This window comes from Falco rusticolus, chromosome 14 (genome assembly GCF_015220075.1).
Source record: "Falco rusticolus isolate bFalRus1 chromosome 14, bFalRus1.pri, whole genome shotgun sequence".
NCBI lineage: Eukaryota > Metazoa > Chordata > Aves > Falconiformes > Falconidae > Falco > Falco rusticolus.
In genome coordinates this window covers 19,938,568-19,951,156 of record NC_051200.1, presented here as the reverse complement: position 1 = coordinate 19,951,156, position 12,589 = coordinate 19,938,568, and positions in this window count along the sequence as shown.

Here is a 12,589-nt window from a genome sequence, read left to right as displayed (position 1 = left end):
TTAAAAGCGTTTCTTAAGGTTGCATCACAAAATAGCCTAATAACACATGACATAAGAATATGAACTACAGGTAGGATAAATTATTATTTCAGTGACTACTCAATCACTATTCCATTTCTTTTGATGGAGGATGAGGAATTCTTTGTGTTTTGTATTTCAGAACGTGCAGATGAAAGAATCTGCAGTCCCAGTTTTATTACAAACACATAAAAACATGTTGCTGCTGTCTTGGAAAGATTCTCACTGTGAGAGTTTACGCAGAATATGCATCTTTACTGTAATTAAGATGAGCATAAAAAAGGTGTCTTTTGAGAGGGCATGATGACAAGAAAGTCAAGAGGATAACAACAACAAATGTTGGCATCTTTCACTTTGATAGAAGGCATATTATTTCTGTTCAAAGCCAGTACCTTCCTAGTCATGATGACAAAATGCAGGTAAAAGCTATAGATAAACTTAAAAATGGTCAAATATCTCAAAAAAACAGCTTTGAGAGATCAAGAAATAAATAGGAGGTAACTGTGTTTATGCCATTGATCCTACCAATATTCCCCAGAAATGTTAATTTTTATTGTTACTCTACTTGTTTCATCTTGAAGTTTATTTTTCTTTTGCCACCGTAATTGTACCTTCAACCAATTATTTGTTTTCACTGCTGTCTTATCAAACTTTTGCAATAACTTTAAACATGAATATGCATGTGTGTTATTTATCTACATCAAATATTTTAACATGCTTTCATCAGAAATTCTTGTGATTTTTTCAAGATTCTTTGTCAGAATGGTAACTCCTTCATACAGCAAACTCTTTACAAAGTTAATGTGTTTATAGTAAGAAAGTTTTGAGGATGAAAGATTAAATCCCTCAAGGTTTACAATCTTGAAAGCATTTTTCACAGGAATATCCCACTTTTCCTCATTGCAATTATTAGGATTACATATCAGTTAAGAAAAACACCCTGTTAATGTTTTTAACCATATATATAATACTCATCTTGTTTCACAATATATTCCTATTCTACTATTTAGAGTTTTGTTTTCTTTTATGAACTAAATAAGTTGAAATCACTTCACTCAGGTTGCACCCAAATGTGCATTTAAACTTGAATGAACTACTCTAAGGCCTATAAATCACTTGAGATACAAAACTGATATCTAAAAGGTATAAACTAGAAAGAAAAACAGTTCCTGGTTTAACCAAGAAAATTTAAACTCAGTGGACTGAGATATCTAAGTCAACTGTATATTGGTTAACATTACTAATTTACAGAAACTTCAGTGTGTGACCTGTGGGGAGAAGAGGAAATGCTTTAAAATGCATCGGCAGAACCAAACCTCACGGCTGTGCTGGGATTTGACTATGATTACGAAGTTACAAGAGGACAAAACAAACACCTCTTTCCCCAGCCATGTAGAAATTTATATGGGGGGATTGCAGGGGCTGAATGGAAGCCCTTCCGGAGATATGACTCTTCAATCAACGCAATTTTATATAGAAATTTGGTGGGTCCATTTTTACCTTTTTGCCTCGAGGCCCCTTCTACCATGCTTGTTATTAATGCACGCTATGTAAAGCAAAATGAGCTTCAGCTGATTTCACTGTTACAAACTATCTGTGTTTTCCAGTGGTAACTTTTCTACTACATTCTGGGGAATCTACTGAATTTCACAAACACAATTTTAAGAACTATCCCAGCAAGACAGAAAAATACTAATCATCTTTTGACAAGCCTGGTCAAACCTTATGATTATGGCCACTAATCATCAAAATCAAGTAATTTCTAATCATAGCAGATAATCACATATATTTTGTATCTTAGACGAAATTTGTAAGTGCATCTTCCCTAAATAAAGGCTGGAAACTGAACATATTGACTTTTCTTTTAGCTTAAATTCAACTAAATGGAAAAATAAGACTCATGTACAATAGCTGGCTGTTTGTTAACACAAATTGGTAAACAGTTCCAAGCAGTAAGAATTTTAAGAATGTTAACAGCTTCTTAACACAAGTAGCAGTGGTAAAAACAGTAGCCAAAAACTCGAAAACAAGCACAATTTATGAATGTATTTCTATGATCTGGTTGCCTGCAATTGCAGGGAACTAAGCTCTATGACCCAGCAAGTCCCATTACACCCTCTGTCCTTTATTAAACTTGTATTTATTCGGATATACCCTTTTAAAAGAAGCTGAGCATCAACAAACCTAAAGTGGAGTAGCACAAAAGGCCCAAAGGAAGGTTAAAAAAAAAGTAATGAAAATCTATGCAGTTTATGGGTATCTAGGGAAATCACAGCTCTAGCTCTCTATAAAGTTAAAAAATACAACAATTTCATTTTAAATAGTTTTTGTGCAATTCCAGAAAGCTTCAGGTGGTACAAAAAAGCACAAATTTTGCATTTTTCTATGATTCAACCTCACAAATTATGCCTCCAGATGCAATATGGATAGGAAAATTACATAGAACATGCATGTGGAAAAGGTAATTCTGAGCTCTTTAATAAGTATCTAACCTTCCCAGAGGAACTGGCAAACTAAGTCTGCACTGGATCCTTACTGAAATGGCTACAGATAAACCTAAAGGAGCATATATGTAACACATTGATGTGCAGGCTGGTTTTATATGTTGATGAAATCTACACCATGATGAGTTTAAGGTCTCTACATAAATTTCTGATGTGTTTCAACCCAATCAGCTCCTCTCACAGATGAGAAATATTTAAAGTACTGTCCTGGGAGGTATTTTACTGCAAAGTCTCAGCACACAACACTATCTTTTCCCTTTACATAGCAGCATGTTAAAGCTGTCGTGATTCTGCTGTATGTTATAGAAATAGCCAACTATCACCCAACCTTCCTAGCCTATATACTGACTACTAGGTGAGTGTAAAGGTATGTATATACATACCCATATATAGTAGGCTAGTATACTATCTATGGTGCAGATACCTCTCACTGTGGGGGGTGTGTACCCCTGCTCAGCCACCACGCGTTATGACAGTATGCTGTTGGCATTAAGCTTGTGGCCATAGGCGCTGTATAGGTTCTAACCCAGACCCCTTTTCTTCTTGCTTGTCTGGTCTATATTGTATAAACTGACCATCCAAAAATCTCTCTTATTGTTTGTACTGTCCCGTTCAGCATTTATCTCAAGAAATAAATGAACAACATAGAAGGTAGGGAAAGAATGTGAACAGATTAATGGTAGCAGAAACAATTAATGAACCATATTATTATTTTGACCTTGAAAAATCCTCAAAACACCCACTAAAAAAAACCAGTCTCCTTCATTCCCTCAGATGCTCTGCAGTGCCTTGAAGTTGCTTGAGCAATAAAATGATCCAGGGCTGGGAGAAGCAATGATGACTAACAACGAATTTTAATGCAGTTGTCAGAATTGTCACTGAATACATTCACTTAGATTTTAGTTTGTTTATTGGCATTAAAGAATTCCTACTTTAATCTATTTTCATTGTGGTATACTTTAAAAACTTGAAACCAGTATCAGGAATCTATCTTCCCTGTAACATTCAGCTTATTATTCTTGAAAAACTAATTTGTTAAATTAGTATTTTTTGGATTAATGAAAAAAATTACTTTTTTTATTCACAGCAGAATTTAAATTGAAATGTCCTAGCTATAGAATATCCATAATCCCACAAGTCACAGAGACTTAACTAAACTGACTACAGTTTGGGGGTGGGGGGGTGGGAATCTGATAAAATCTTTGACCTAAAACAAAGACCTGCAGGAGCAAATCACACGCAGGAGACAAGTGTACCTAGAAGGGTATCCCAAGTTCACAATTACTCCCTCAATTATATTACCTGGTATAATACAGCAACTTAGGGCATTCTTTTCATGGAGATGGGAACTGACAGACTTGACCTGAAGGACCCAACAGTTTTCTGTGCCCTGTGAAAAACAATATTTCTGCTTTAGTCCCTTAACCCACGCACACTCTTTTCCCAGTCCTAAAGCCATTAATAACTTTTGCAAACTCATTCTTTTTTTTTTTTTTTAAGAAACACTCTCTAAAGCACCAGCGAATGCTGTACAATGTTTCATAAGCATATGAAATGAAGAAACAGAAATAAGATTTTGACCAGCTGACAGCTAACACGGGGAGAAAGAGGTGGTGACAGATCCAGCTGTTCCTATTTAAGTGCCATTTAACTCTTAAATGATTGTCAATTTGCAATGAAAAAACATCGAAGTGAAGTCATTCTACAGCCATACCATTAATTAAAATTATTACTTTGATATATTACTGGATTTATTCTAATTGAGGAAGTAAAGAATTAATTGTATTTTTTCAGCTTTTGGTTAATGATTTTATTTTTTCACTATAGTTTTATTTTCAATCCTCCCTTTGATTTTCCTGTCCTGTAGATTAAAAATTGAAGACAGTGAATAACATAATAATAACTACACAAACTTTTATTTAGAAAAACGTATTTTAAATAAAGAAAAGTACAATCTCAATTTATAAAGCTTTTTCAGTATGTGACTAAAATTCTGAAGTCCCTGGATTTTTAGGGTTCTCTCTCTGGGTTTTAAAGGAGAGCCCAAAAGCTAACTCAAGTGCCTCTCTGCTGTGTGATGTGACTCATCAATGATATTTTTTGTTAATTTAGATGTTCTGTTACAATCTCTTTTCTACAGTTTTACTGGAGTGCTCCACAAGCTATCTCGGAATTTAGCCCACGTCTCCATCTTAATCCAAGGTACAGTGACTTCCACTTAACTGGATGCAAAAATTTAACATGCTAACACTGTACTTCCAAAAAATACTGTCATCAAATTTTAGTCTTGACAGAAGAATTCACGTTTACAGACCTTATAAACTAAGAAGCTAAATAGTCTTGAATAACACAGTTTTCTACTTCCTTTGCCTTTGGAAACTACAGTCTGGACCCCTGTCCAAGTGGTCAAAAATTTTGCTTCTCTAGATTGCTCATGTTGTGTATTTTTCAGTGAACTACACCTAAATGAGTTATATCTGGAGACTTTTACCTTTTATTCCATATTAATTCTTAATTTTATGCTGAGAATCTGATGATATATAGATCTATACTCAGAATTTCTACAATATGACCTTTCATGAATTTGATTTACTAAAGCCTCAGATGTGATAGTTCCCATTTGCACGCTTTGTTTTATACAGATGACATTTTCCCTCAAACATTAACCTGCCATTTTATTGTCTCCCAGCTACCTTCAATATGTCTCATAGATAGAACAATTTTGACTTGTCACAAAATCAAAATTGGCTCACAAAAATTTAGCTTTGGTAAAGAAAATGCATTTTTTGTTCTTTTTTGCCCTTGTGAGAACAGAATTTTACATTAAGCTTCCTGTCATTTTTTTCATAGAACACACAGATTGTTTTTCTCCTAGGCCATGTATTTTACATGAGTCTAAAGGCCTTTTCATGTGGTACTGTGTGTCATCTCTAGCAATAAAGGTATTATTTATAGAACTATATCTAAAAAAACCCGTGAAAATCCTTTCATGCTCTTCCATTGACTAAAAACCATGAACCAGTAGCTCTGTGAACTCACAGACATGTTTTCCTTTGTCATTGTCTAATATAGTTATTGCCATATACTTTGGATGTTTATCTGATCGACACAAGCCACACGAAGAATTAAGGATTTACTAAGACAAACCATATGAAAATATTGCAGGGAAGAGGATTTTTTTCAGATTCCTTTTTATAGCATAAAGATTTTACCTGTCCAGGAGAATCACTGCAAAACCAAAGGCTATATCAAAGACAATAATTTCTTCTGTATCATCACTAAGAAGAATGCTGAGCCATTACGGAACAAAAATGATGGCTAGCAAGTCATCCAACAGTTTTTAATACAATTCTTATGTCTCAGAAGACAAAGTGCTTGTTGTGGTTTAACTCCAACTAAATACCACACAACTGCTCGCTCACTCTCCCCTGCCCCAGTGGGATGGGGAGAAGAATCAGGGAAAAAGGTAAAACTCATGGGCTGAAATAAGAATTTAATAATTGAAATAAAATAATGTAATGTAAAAATAGGAACAGCTGGATCTGTCACCACCTCTTTCTCCCCGTGTTAGCTGTCAGCTGGTCAAAATATTAATTGGAATAAAAAGAAAAAAGAGGGAGAGAGAAATAAAATCCAAAAGAAAAAAACCCAAGTGATGCACAATGCAATTTCTCACCACCCACTGACCAATGCCCAACTGGTCCCTGAGCAACTGTCCACTGCTCCCGGCCAACTCCATCCAGTTTATATCCAAGACAAATGCCATAATGCTGAACAGCTTGCTGCTTCCTTCTTCCCCCAGCTTTTATATACTCCTCTTGGCCTCATATGGTATGGAATAGCCCTTTGGCCAGTTGGGGTCAGCTGTCCTGGCTGGGTCCCCTCCCAATTTCTTGTGCCCCTCCAGCCCTCTTGGTGGCAGGGCCTAAACAACTGAAAAGTCCTCGACTTAGTAGAAATGTCATGTAGCAACACCTAAAAACATCAGCGTGTTATCAACACTGTTTTTGCACCAAAGCCGAAACACAGCACTGTACCAACCACTGAAAATAAAATTAACTTTATCCCAGCTGAAATCAGGACAGTGCTGCAAACTCATACCCAGTTACTATCTGCCAGCAGTGCACAGGACAAAAGATCAGCATGAACTCTCTGGCATTAGTACTAAGGCATCTGACAGTAGGAATAAGCCAGTTTTATATCACCATGAACTTCAGATATCTAACTTTTTGATTCTATTCATATAGCTAAGATAAATGTAAACCTCTTTTTTGAGTATTTGATTCCTTTCGTGAATCAGTAATACCTGTCACAGGTTGTGCTACTTCATCGTGCCACAAAATGCAGACACAAATACAGTTATTTTTCTCCAAAAATAATTTGAATGTTACTGCAACACATGTATTAGTATCACCTATTAAGAAATAAAAAATATTCTCTTGGTTGAATAGTAATCCTCTTTAAAATAAGGGTGCATGATAATTTACATAAAATTACATAATAAGTTACAAAAATATGCAGAAAATTACTTGAAATTCATGAGACTATATTGTTCTCGGTAGAATTATTTTTGCAAAATATATAGTGTGAATTTTTAGTAAGCTATTGTTAGTGCACTAACCTTGAAAACTAAAATACTGAGCATTTTTACAGAACTTGACTACTCTGCTCTGAAAACCAATACAAAACATTGACTTCCCTACACACTAAATACCTAGCTGAATGACTCACTATAGCTCAGCATTTTTTTTTTTGTGTTAACTCAGTTGCCAGGCTTTTATAAAAAGTTATTATGAAAAGGCCAGAGGAAAAAAGTCCCAAACTATGCCTTATCCCTATCGCATACTATCATATATCATGATAAATAATTATGATTAATAGACATAGTCCTTAGTCTAATAATATTGGAGTTACAGAGAAAGCAATGGGTTAATAAGAAAATATACCATCCTTATAACGAAAGAAAATTAATTCCTTAAAAAATAAGATAAATCATAGAGAGAATGAGAGTCTGAAGAATACAGATCTTGCAATCCGGACCCTTATTATCAATGAAAAAATAAATATGAATGAGAAAAAGTATTTTTAAAGTTTTGAAATCTCTTCAGATTGCTGCTTTGGAGGCAGGGGAAGGGATCTTCCCCAGCACATGCTGGTCTCCAACCGTGGCATGGCCTAGGTGAACTGCAGCTTGTCCTGAGCCTTTCCCTACAAGTGAAGTTCTCACTGCTGGTTCACTGACAGCACGCATCTCCGAGAAGTGGGTTTTGTCATATTTGTTAAAAGCATTAATAATAGCAGGGAGCTATGTCATCTCAGAAAGCACTATAATGCAAAGTTTCACTTCTTAATGACTCTGAGGCAGTTGTTATTCTGCATAATATGAAATACATAATGAAATATTTTTATGCATTGAAAATATAGGGCTTCACTACTAATTATTTTTTTCAACATCAGTTAAAAAGTCCTAGAAGTATAATACCTTAAAATAAGAAAAGGCAGTCTTACCCATCTACTTGCATGGAGAAAAGTGGCTTTTCTTGACACAGGAAGCCCCTTCCCCTCCCTGATCCTACTATTCATTGACCACAAAAAGTTTCTAGCAAAAAGTGGTATGATGGAGATATGCAGGTGAATTAATTGCCTAAACAGTAGCAGGCAATTCTACTTTTTTTTATTGTTGTATTTTAAGTTCGTCCTTTCATGTGGGTGACAATCTCCTTTCCTGCTGAAGATACATCTTGGTGTCCTCATGTGTTGATCATCGGTTTTCAAAAGCAAGTGTTAGATTTTCATCCATGTGAAACATCTAGCTGCTTTACAAAGACAATTACTTTTCAAATCCACAGAGAAAAAGATTCTGAACTCAAGATCATAAAAGGTAGGAAACAAAAGGACTATAAACAAATAAATAACAAATGAGATAAACCCCTCTGCTTTCCTGCCCAAAATAATGCAGTATCAACAACTTGACAGAAAAAAAAATTACGCTACACTGTTCTCCCTAAACATCAATCATGCCACCAGACACAATGATGAGAAGGAGGTACCAGGTCTATCAGCACTGCCATTTGCCAGCAGAGAACTAGATGTTAGATATGTATTTACTTAGCATTGATGCTGATAGTACACACAAATTTGCATTCAGTTCCACAGAAATGTCAGCCTAGGGAAGAGGGCGGACACTTAGGAGTGTCAAGAGTATCTATCAGAACAAGGTAGTGCAATGGCTGTGTTGGAAAAATACAGCTATGCAAAAAAACCAAAAACAAAACCAAACAAACAAAAACCCCAAACCACAAAACAATCCAAAACATTGCAATATGCACAGTAAATATCAAAGAATTAAATAAGAAAAGAGTGTGTTCAGATCAGTTGGTTTAAACAGAGGTACTGGAAAGAATAAGAAGCAACAGTTAGAGAATTCTGGCTGGTTCTCAAGAAGCAAATGTCAGATGTTTTATATCTGGAAAATATATGTGTGTGTATATATACATATATATATATGTAAGGTTGGAAAATGCCATATATAAAAATGAAAATGGAACACAGCAAAATATGTAACATGACTCATACTGAGACTTGCAGTTATATCAGCATTCCTTTAGACATTATGGTTCAGAAATGCAGCTTTCTGTTTTCTGTGGATTTTTTGGAGGAAAGGCAGACAGGTTTGGGGTTTTGGGAGAGGTTTTGGGGTGTGGGGTGTGCTAATGGTTTTTGGTTTTCTTTAATGTATGTTTTATATGATTTTTCCCCAATGAAGACAGATCTAGTTCACAATGAGTTGCAACATTGTCCAGGAAAGGTTCAGACAGGGCTGAGCAGGACTGCACGATTTAGGGTATTTTGTCTAGTCAATAGTTTCCTGTGAGTAGCAGCAATCTTCACAGGTAAATAACCACCTGACACCACCCTCAGCCAAGCTCAGCGCTGTATGCACTCCTGCCCATGAACTGAATGGGGCCTGGGGACGGGCCACCTCGGTGTCACCTCCTTACAGACAGATGGCTGCAACTGGCGCTCAGCTGCTCCTCAGCACCTGCTCCTCCAGCCCAGTGCATGGGGACCTCCGACAGCAGGGTACCTAGACACGTTTCTGCACTCTTCTGTTTAAATGAGTCCCTCCTGTCAATACCAATCACTATAAAGCCACCCTTTCATGTCTTAGGGAATATGAAAGGCGCATGGGACTGCAAGTAGAGATCTTTCCCATCAAAGCTGTTTTCAAACCATGATTTTTCCTCTTTGCATTTTGCACCAGTGCCTCTTATCAGGGTGACCAGTTGCTGCAGGCACACTTGCTGTTTTGTGGGTCTTTTATTTCCCAGATGGCATATTAATGCTCATATAGCTTTGCAAAACTACAGTAAGCATTTTTTTGCTCCCCCAAAGCTCCAGAAACAGACTGGTAAAAAAAAAAGCTCAGATTTTCTGAGGATGAATTTTCACTACTTGAACTCCTTTTGGTCTGCACACATGCTATCCGTGAGCCCTACCCTGTGACAGCCCCTGACCCCTCATCCTTCCCCTCGCTTTCCCACCTCATGGTCCTTAGCGGTAATACCACCATGACATAGTTTCAGACTGTTCACTAGCGTTTAGCATTGAAACATGTTGGTAAAAGTGCCAGTTGTTCAAAAGGTTATGCAAGTAATGTAAAGACATTTGGAAGGTTTCAGATTAAGGGGGTGGGAGGACTGTTAGAACTGCTTGATCAGCAACACTAATTTCCCTATAGTAGCTGATACAGCTGAATTAGTGAAATTATCCTTATTCAAAGATCATTCTAGCAACTTACAAAGTGATTAAACCACTGCTTGCTCATTTATTATTTTTGTATTCCCATTTATTTTTACTGAAATCCTTTAAAAAAATTACTGCCAAAAATATAGCTGTTTTATTTCTCATAATAACCTAGATAGATTTTACCACCGTAATATTTAAACACATTTTATTTCCTAAGGCATTAAATGTAGTTTACAGTTAACTGCAATAGAGTGCCTAGCATCAAAAATGTTGGGCATTTAGCTGAGACAAAAGGACCGTGGCTTTTTTGTATAATTATTTTTTTATATTTCCTCCCCTTTCCACTCTAATTCAGCTTATATGTACACATAGGAAATACAGTGATAACCAGATATAATTTTAACCTATTTAATTTTATGCATTTATGTCTAGAATTCAGTGAAAATGTAATGATACTGATCTACTTCCACACAGACCTGGATATGGAGTAGGCCAGTTCATTAGATCTCCCCTGGAGAAGTCATATCAGCCAGTTGAGTTATGCAGGTTTTCTACAGCCTGCCACAATGACACAGGAACTCTACAACTGCTTAGAAATGTGGTTTTGGCAAAAGTGAGTACACACACACACACACAAATTATTACAACCTGAGCTACAACAGACAGAGACCTTTGTTTATTAAGGTAAAAGCAATCTAAAGTGCTCAGCACTGGTGAGGCCACACCTCGAATACTGTGTTTGATTTGGGGTCTCTCACTTCAAGAGGCATGTAGAGGTGCCAGAGCATGTCCAGAGGGGGGCACGGAGCTGGGGAAAGGGCTGGAGCACACGTCTTATGAGGAGCAGCTGAGGGAACTGAGGGTGTTCAGCCTGGAGGCTCCAGGGGGACTCTGCTGTCTACAACTACTGGAAGGAGGTTGCAGGGGGGTGGGGATCAGTCCCTTCTCCCAGATAACTAGGGACAGCACAAGAGGAAACAGCCTCAAGCTGCACCAGGGGAGGGTTAGGTTGGATATTAGGAAGAATTTCCTCACTGAAAGAGTGGTCAAACATCAGGACAGGCTGCCCAGGGAAGGAGTGGAATCACCTTCCCTGGGGGTGTTTGAAAAATGCGTTGTTGCAGTGCTTAGGGACATGATTTAGTGTTAGGCTTGGTAGCTCGGTTCAAGTGGACTTGATCTCAACGGTCTTTTCCAACCTAAATGATTATTTACAATATTCAATATACAATATTTACAATTATTTACAATAAAGTCACACTAACATCTCAAAGACATTCTGCGTTAGGATTGTGCTAAGAGAACGATGTATGATACTTGCATGCCTGATGGCACACACAGAGTCTAAGGAGCTAAAACATCATGTTCTGATTCAGGCGGGTTCTGCTTCTTGTTTAGGTAACTTGGAGCTATGTTATTGATGATGACATTGTATTCACAGTGGATACAAAACAGAACAAGCTTTACTGCTATGAATTTGAAACTAAAATCCAAGGAAGTATTCTCAAAATCTGTTTCAAATTCTGAACATGAATGATGCTCAGTTTATAAGAATAGACATGTTAGTTGAAGGACTACCCACCAGGCACAGAAAACTAATAAAAGAGACATTTGCATGTTAGTTCCTAATTATGACGAACCTAGCTATTGTGTAATTGTCAGACAAATTGTTCACATGAATTTTAACATATATAGCTTTTGGGCTTCATTTCTACAGTAACAAAGCTGTCAAAAGAATAGCTATTACCCTGAGCTTGTACACACAGAGCTTTTAACATGAACCATGCTCTGAAACACCTTCTAAGAGGTGCCGCAGATCCATTCCTTAAAAGGAATGAAATCAGCAGAATGGTAGTATTCTTTTGCTTTGAAAACTGATTTTCAGAATTTCTATTAATAATTTTTTATTTATTATAAATTAAAGATGTATAAGTGTCCAGGGGACACTTTTTTTCTCCTCTGTTGTTATTTTTTTTCTAATGGACTATGAAGTGTCCAATAAAGATTTTATTACTTTTATAATAAAACATGGAAGGTCAGGCATTTAAACATAATTTTTTGTAATGGATTATTTAAAAGTTTTTTTAAATTCTACATAGACATAAATTAATATTAACTAGGATGTTTAACCCATATTATTTTAAAATCAATGACAATATAGATTTAACTGTAGAAAATATGGAAGAAGGTAGGCCATCAGAAAAGAAAAAAAAAATAAATCTGTATTACCCATAACTGCTTAGATAAGTAAACAAAGTTTCTTCTCACAGTGACACTTACAAAACATTTTTTAAAACTTTCAAATGCCAGACTTCTAT